Below are 8,939 nucleotides of genomic sequence, written 5' to 3'. Positions count from 1 at the left end.
GTACTTACTCTCAGCTTTCCCTTTTTCTCTAGAATATCTTTTGTGAGTGAGAACATATTCATCAGCTAAAACTGCAGCATCAGACAAATTATCTATTCTTCTCTCATCAAGATATAGGCTTACATCCTTACTAATACACCTCTTGAAGTCCTCCAGCAAAATCATCTGCTTAAATTTACCAAAATCAGAATCCACATTCTTAGAATTTAACCACTGCTCTAACAGATCTTCTTTGATTTTTGCATACTCAACATGGGATTGCTTATCTTGCTTGTAAGTTGTCCTAAATTTTACTCTATAGGCTTCAGGAACAAGCTCATAGGCCTTAAGAATCAAGCTCTTAACTACATCATAATTATCACATTGATCCTGAGGCAAAGATGCATAAGTTACTTGAGCTTTACCGGTGAGAACAGTTTGAAGGAGTACTGGCCAATACTGTTTGGGCCAATTAAAACCTGTAGCTACCCTCTCAAACAACTGAAAATACTTTGTTAAATCAGATTCATTATAAGGAGGGACAAGTTTAACATTTTTAGCCACATCAAAATCATCAGAGCAAGATGATCCAGTTCCACCTTGTTTCATGCGATACTCATGGTCTGCCTGAATCCTAGCAATTTCAACTTGTGCCTCAGCCTCCTTAGCACGAGCCTGAAACTCAGCCTCCTTAGCATTTGCCTGAAATTCAGCCTCCTGAATACGAGCCTGAGACTCAGCCTCCTTAGCACGTGCTTGAAATTCAGCCTCCTTAACACGAGACTCCGCCTCCTTAGCCTGAGCCTCCTGCAGGGCTAGCTGTAACTTAGCTAATTCAATCTGCGTTTGCTCATTTGGAGGAGTTACATTAAACAAGCTTTCATTAATCATGTCAACAATTTGATCTTTAGAATGATGAGAGCGAACAGCAATTCCCAATTGTTGAGCAACAAGCTTAAGTTCATTCTTTGTTCTGTTTTCTACATCACACACTGTTTGCACATTTGACAAAAAATCTTTGGCTTCATCAAGTGTAGAAATAGTAGACATCATGAATAAATCACAGTCACAAAATATCAAACAATATCCTTATGATAATATCCTGAATATCCTGATAAGAGGTCGCCAAATTTATGTTACGGAACAGCGAAAGATAAAGTACACTTTAAGTGAGAATACTAAAAATCACTACTGTCCCGTAAAGTTCCAGGTTCAAAACAAAAGAGTTAGGTAAAATTACAAGTTAAAGTTTAATGCTCAAACTAACAACAAAACATTCAGGACTCATAAGGATAATGTAATGGCAAAAAACAGGTTAAATATATGGTTAACTGCAATAGCCTCTATTAACATGAAATTAGCAAGAGTAAATTTACCTAAGTCAGCCCTGATAAAATGAAAATACACTGGGTAATGCTCAGTTAATGCAAGATAAATTATTACAGATACAAACTCTTAATAATGATGGCTGACAATAAGAACCTTACATGAATTACAAAAACTTCACTAGGCCTACAAATTAAACTTATGCTATACAGTACAAGAACAAAATGCAACAACATTTATACTCAAATTACACAGCTGCTAGATGGTTGGAGACTTCCTGAGCACCCACAACAATAACTGTACAGGGGAGGACAGAGATGTGAACAAAATGAGGAGTAGATCTAAGTGGCAATGATGCAGAGACTGAGCTCATTATATAGGGGCCAGCAGAGCTTGATACAACTTGTAAGAAGGACACGCAAATGAAGCCATAGGGGACAAAGAGCTGACAATCCTGCTCTGAACAACAGAAAGGACGACTTACTCTACTATAACGGTAGAAGGGGGGGGACTGTGGCAGAACTCGCTCGTGATCAAACATGCAGCATACTGTGCGTTAAAATTACACAAAGGATGATGAAATCATAGGCTATGTAACAATATATATATATATATATATATATATATATATATATATATATATATATATATATATATATGGAGCCTCTGTGGTACAGTGGTAAAGTGTGCATTTTCGTACACTGAAGAACGAGGCTTCGTGCCCCGCCAGGGTAATAAACTTTGGGATCATTCTTCCGGCCACGTACTGTTTGGCGGTCATAAGGGGTGATGTGGTTGAACCAGTGTCACATACTATAAAGTATGCTTGCACCGAGTCGGCATGCACGGGCCGATTATACTTGATTCACAGACTACACACACATCCAAAGCCACTCCAACACAACAATTACACTCACAGGCACGTCTCACCCTACATACAATCTCTACCAGACAGCCTAAGCCACTTGGTAGAGATACATTGGGTGTATCGTCCCCACTTCGGCAGAGATAGGCCGGTCCTGCAGTGGACACTCATTCAGCTGCTGCTGATGATATACCTATCTATCTATCTATCTATATATATATTTGTATATATTAGACAAATATATTTAGTCATTATTCATATATATGTACGGTATATATATATATATATACACTGTATATGAAATACAGCATAGCGTCCCCAGGAGTGCTCAATCCCCCACACAAGAGATTCAGCGTAGTGCCCCCGGAATTTCACCAACACCCCCACAAGGACCCCTCGTAAAGGAATCGGTCCAACACCGACCTGAATGTAATCAGGAGACGGCTGGTAGCCGCTCCCGCCTTCGTCAGAAGGTGTCCTTCCAGAGATGGCCGGTAGCCACTTCACACTCCCTCCATAAGGAGTCGGCCGGTAGTCGCTCCCACCTCCGTCAGACGGCCGGTAGCCGCTCCCACCTTCGTCAGACGGCTGGTAGCCACTCCAAAGGTGTTGTCCCCGAGTCGGCCTGTAGCTGCTCATCACACCAGCAGAAGGAGACGGCCTGTAGTCGCTCCCGCCTTCGTCAGACGGCCAGTAGCCACTCCGAAGGTGCCCTCGAGTTGGCCTGTAGCTGCTCCCCACCCCTCCTGCAGGAGTCTGCCTGTAGCCGCTCCCGCCTTCTTCAGTTGGCCGGTAGCCGCTCTGAAGGTGTCCCTAGGTGCGCTGGTTCCTATTTCCCCTCTCAGGCCACGGCCAGTAGCCGGGCCTCGGTGCCTTATGGTCGCGCCCCTGGGAAGCCACGGCCATTAGCTGGACCCCACAGCCGGAGACAGTCGAGAGCAGTCCTGCCGCCCCAGTGTGAGAGGAGTGTCGTGTCCCCCGACGCAGTGGACGTGGGAGAGTACTGGAGAGGCCCTATCACCTCCCCCGGCCTCTGCTCCCTACACCTGGCCCTCGAGAAAACCCACCTGACAGACCCTGATGCAGACCGGTGCTGCAGCCCCTCCCTGACGGCGCTGCCTAACTCTGGGGGCAACAGCCCTTGGGAACTCCAGACCCTTCCCAGAACTCCTGGGTGGGACCTCCCTCCTCTCTGATGATGGAGGACCTCCACATCTGGCCGAGACCTGACCGCAAGGTTCAGGGAGTTGTTCGGCCCCAGTCCTGAGGGCCATACTCCTGTTCCCAGCCCAGAGAAGTTGGGCCCCTTTGCCACCTGCAGCCCCGGACGAGAGAAGATGCCCCTGCACACCATACCGTGTCCTCTCAGCACGCCCTCCCCTGGCGGTGCCCCTGCCCCGGCAGAACTGTCGCCAGCGTGTCTCCCCGCCGCACCCGCCCCTAGTAACTTGTGAGACAGTGATTTTGCCCTAGGTACAGTGGAACAGTGACAAGGTGATAGTGTACTCCCCTAGCACCAGGTCAAGTGTTTACGTGACAGGGAAATGAAGGCCGAGTATACAAAAGGGCAGAATAGTGAGCAATCTCTGTGAAACTCAAGTGATGGTGCATAAGACTCGTATACGACTCCCTTCCCGTTACCCTTAGTGTGACAACAAAGCTGTGGAACTCATATTGGTAATTTATCTAAATGTCCCTTGCTCCTTGAAAATAATAAATCGAACACGCTATCAATACCCTCCACTTCATATTACTATAAACATAATTAGACCCCAGTGCCTTACACCCTCCCCTAGTGAGCTTTACCTTAAACTCCCCCCCACATGTGCAACCACCTTGGACCGTATTGTAATAATTAACAAATAACCCTTTGCACTTAGTAAATATAAAGTGAATGCGCTATCATTAACCTCTGCCTCATACTACCATAAATACAGTTAGACCTTATACCCTCCCCTAGTGAGCCCTATCACTCACCCGTCCACGTGCACCGAGACCCTGGACTATACTAATCCTGTACACTACGCTTTGAGTGTTACCCCACGTACTTACTACTGTAGTATCCTGCGAGATACTGAGAATCTAGTTATAAGTGTTTGTAATTGACCAAATATTGTGTTGTATCATCTGCTGTTGTCCCTTGTCTAAGTAATACACGTGTAAAGGTTATTGCCTGAAGTTTTTGTGTCCTGCCTCTCTCATATTTGTCCTAAGCCCCGGTCTCGAAAGAGGACCCCGCTTCACGTTAGGTGTTCTAGGAGCGACAAGTCGCGCCTTAAACACCTAGCATTACAATATATATATATATATATATATATATATATATATATATATATATATATATATATATATATATATATATATATATATATATATATATATGGTATAGAGACAGAGAAGCAGACAGTCAGGCTGACATAGAAGGAACGAGAATCGTGTTGAAATATGCCTGAGTGCTTGTAGAGACATCGATGCTTGGCATGGTTGCTGATACGAGGGCCGTGAAAGGACAATGTGGATGTCTGTTAGCTCACAACATTTCTCTTAACAATAAGCTACCCGGTACCATTATCCTTGGGTCAAAGCATAGTTATAACTATTCAGCTCAAAATTCTTCAGATACTTTCCTGTTTGTCATAAAAGACAGACATTTGACATCAACAAGGCATCATGCTCCGGGCACGATGTACACTGGGCACATAATCAGCAACATGTATTTTACATAAAGCTTAAATATTTCTCGTAAGCAGCATACGCTGCTGCCCAGTTTTAGTCCACAGACTTTTTCTCCATCAAAGCTTGATAGTAAGCCTTTATATTTACCGAGAAAGCATCATCCTGACGACAAGGCGTTCGCTTGACACCAGGAATACCTGTCCCTGGCATCAGGTTGTACTCAGGATACTGACTACTAGTTTTCCTGGCGCCAAGGTTTACTCTTGACACTGATGTCAGGGAATAAACCTTTCAAAAGAGAACATACTCTTTTCGTATCACATATTTTTGTTTTTTTCACTGTTTTTTTATGTAATAAGTATGATAAGCCCACTCAACCTATTATGTAGCCAACCTAGAACCGGGTGGTTTCGTAGACGAAACGGAAATGTTCATTCAGTCAGTCGGTCTTGTGATTTGCTTTAATTTCTTTTATTTCTTATATATATATCGGTCTTGTGATTTGCTTTAATTTCTTTTATTTCTTATATATATATATATATATATATATATATATATATATATATATATATATATATATATATATATATATATATATATATATATGACGGTTTGTACACCATGTTGGATGCACCACATGCATGTCATTCACCGATTATGATCAAGCCTGTTTTCGAAGTTGTTCATGAAGAAACAAAGCCATTCTTTTAGGAAATGTTGCAGCCGAGTTAAGATATCTTTCTTGACAAACGTCGTTTAACGGAAGCGTTTATTGGTTTTACTTTTGTAGTTAGGTGTTCGTTATTTAAGACTATGATATAACAGTCCTTCGGCAAAGGTGTAATCGTGACAACTATTCGGCCTCAACTCCTTCAAAGTGTTTTCATTGCTAAGAATGTGTCGTCATGGTGGAGAGACACACTGCTGACACAAAGAACCTGCTATCCTAGATGTATGATGTACTTAGGAAATAAGCTCAACTCAGGTTTTTACGTACTGTGTATATATATTAGAATTTCACAAAAACGAGACACACTGACAACAATTTGTGGAACTTTCATTTATTCGGCACCAAACTTTGACAGTAGGCTTACTTTTTTACCAAGAGAACGTGACGTGAAGGTGTATCCTTTACACAACATATACATAACCCTGGAGTCAATTTGTACTCTTGACTCCCCATATACTTAGCTCTGGCGTCAAAATGTACACTTGACAATGAGAATGTTATCTGGTACCCGGGTCTGCTTCTGACAGCGAGGTCAGGGCATACCTTTTTTAGAGGAGCACTGGCTAATTTTTCTGTTATTGAATTTGAGTGTAAAGTGGAGGGAATGTAGGAAAATGTTCTGGAAAGAGGTAAAGAGAGTCAGACAGGGTGGCAATAAAGTTAGTGGGGGAGTGAAAGATAAAAATGGTAGATGACTAGTGGACAAGGGAGAAAATGTGAGCAAATGGAGAGAACACTTTAAGGAATATTGAACACAAAGAATGAAAATAATGGGAGTATAAGTGGCTGGGGAATGGCTGGAAGAAGGAGGAATGTGAGAAGAGAGGAAAAAATCCGTAGGATGGAAGTTGTGGAAACAGTGAAGAAAGTCAAAAAAAAAAAAAAAAAAAAAAAAAAGGAAAGCCTCAGGAATTGATGGAGTTTGTGGTGAAATGCCGAAATAGTGGGGAGAGATAGTAATAGAATGGATGTGGAAGATGTGCAGATTGGCATGGGAGGAAGGTAGAGTCCCAAAGGATTGGAAGTCAGATATAATTATTCCCATGTACAAAGGAAAAAGGGAAAATGAAGTGTGTGGTAATCATAATGGCATTTGTCTTCTTAGTGTAATAGGAAGAGTATTTAGTAGGATACTTAATGACAGAGTTAGGGATATAACTGAGGAATTAGTTGGAGAAGAACAGGGAAGTTTTAGGAAGGGAAGATGTTGTGTAGATCAGATATTCATTCTTAGATCTTTAGTGGAAAAGTTTCTGTAGAAGGGAAAGAAGTTGTATGTGGCCTTCATGGACTCGGAAAGCGCATATGACAGGGTGGATAGACATGGATTGTGGAAAGTATTAAGAATATATGGAGTAGATGGGAAATTGTTGAATGCTGTGAAAAGTATGTAAGAGGGTGCTAAGGCTGCAGTGTATGTGAATAGTGAACAGAGTGAATTTTTCTACTTGAAGGTTGGATTGAGACAGGGATGTGTCATGTCTTCATGGCTTCAATCTGTATATGGATGGGGTTATAAAAGAGATACAAGGTAGGCAGCAGATGTTAGAGCGGCCCTAATGAGAGAGGGCAGTGTTTGGAAACTACCTGTGTACTAGTACGCTCTACGTTCCAGACTTTTGCATGGTCAAAAGGGGGCAAAAATCAAGTCACTAGTGATGCCCACTGTATACTGGAATGGTCAGGAACTGAGATTGATGGAGACTCTCTCCCATTAGCAGCCTCATCGGTTGTGTTTGTTACATTTCAAGTGGCCAAGTTAAGAGTGGTAGCATGCCAAAAGGACGGGGTCAGTCTCCAACTCAGCCAACCCAAGCCCGACCTTTGCAATTTCCCAAAATGCTCCTGGGTTACACATTAACAAGCTACTAGGTCAACTCTATACCACCATTTCTCAAGGGTTATACAAACAATAAAGTTCGAGTGGGAGGAAATGTGTATCAACAAGACCGAAAAAAAAAAGGTAGAAATTTTCCCATCTACTAGTCTTACAGAATAACCTTGAATCAGTTGGCACATTATTCAACAAACATATGGCCCTAATATCAAATTCCACAAAACTTAGCTCCCTTGTCCCAGGTCCAGTCCAATGTAGCTCTCCATAATCGTCCCTCTGAGCTCATAGTTCACTGGTCCGGTCTTCTAATATTCTTGACCTTGACTTCCACACTGGGACCTTGACCTCCACGCTTGGACTTTGACTTCCACACTTGGACCTTGACTCCCTCACTGAGACCTTGACTCACTCACTGGGACCTTGACTCATTCACTGGGACCTTGACTCACTTTCAAATGATGCCAATGGCGTCACCTCACATGATCAACACAACGCTTCAGAATTCATTGGAGAGGGGGGAGGGAGGATGACGACAGTATTGACCATCCGTCACATGTCACGGACAGTAAGCGAGTGACACACCAGTCTTGCATGGTGGAATGGGGGGAGGGAAGGATGACGGCTTACACAATTTAAAATTTTTAATACTATAGACTCGTGATAGCCTCAGTGTGATGCCTTACCCGTTACAGTTGATTACCCAAGAAAAAAATGACATTCCCTAGTTTCAGTAATTACGACAATCTCTCTCTATACCCTTGCATAAAAAAAAAAACACTAAAAATCGTCGTGCCTTACATCCCATTGCGCATGCGTACATTATGCTGGATTATGTGACCATAGGCACATATTCCTACCCACTCGAGAGTTTAATATTAAAAAGAGACTTAATACTAATAAATTACAGTAGAATAAAAAATGACTTAGCAACCAGGTAACTTAATGTACATTCTGATCACCTTCACACGGAAACATCTATACCCTGGCCACGCTCTCTAACTAAACTGAACTTTTGGTCATAAAATAAACAAAATACAACTCATTATCACTTTGGGGCACTACATCTGCCCGCGGTTAGGGAAGACCAAAAGTTCGGGCGACTGGACCTGAACCTCTCGGAAATACCCAGTACCCATACTTAACAAACTTTGTACGTAAATTCACCTACTGGACAAGTCTCCCTCAATACTGCTACTGTTGGGTGTTCCACATGCTCCCTGCTCATGAGGGGAAACCAATCTACACGCCTCCAAAGACACCAGCCGGCCTGTCCTATACTGCGACTGTGGGATAGTACATAAGCTCTGTGCTCGAGAACAGTCGGCAGCTTTCCTGTCCGCAAAAAGAAAAAAAATCCACTCCCATGAGTAAATTTTCTCATGCTACTTCGATATCCAAACCGACGACATATGCCACTCGCCAGGTACCATATATTACTCACAAGGAGATTGCCCTGCTGCAAGGAGAAACTTTGTGCTTAGCTAAGAGTAACACGAGCCGCTCCACTGCGTTCTGTTCAGAGAGAT

The sequence above is a fragment of the Coenobita brevimanus genome, chromosome 14 (assembly GCF_032717465.1).
Source record: "Coenobita brevimanus isolate Jiangsu-jjx chromosome 14, ASM3271746v2, whole genome shotgun sequence".
Lineage (NCBI taxonomy): Eukaryota > Metazoa > Arthropoda > Malacostraca > Decapoda > Coenobitidae > Coenobita > Coenobita brevimanus.
The sequence above is the reverse complement of the archived record's forward strand: the minus strand, read 5'-3'. Positions refer to the sequence as shown.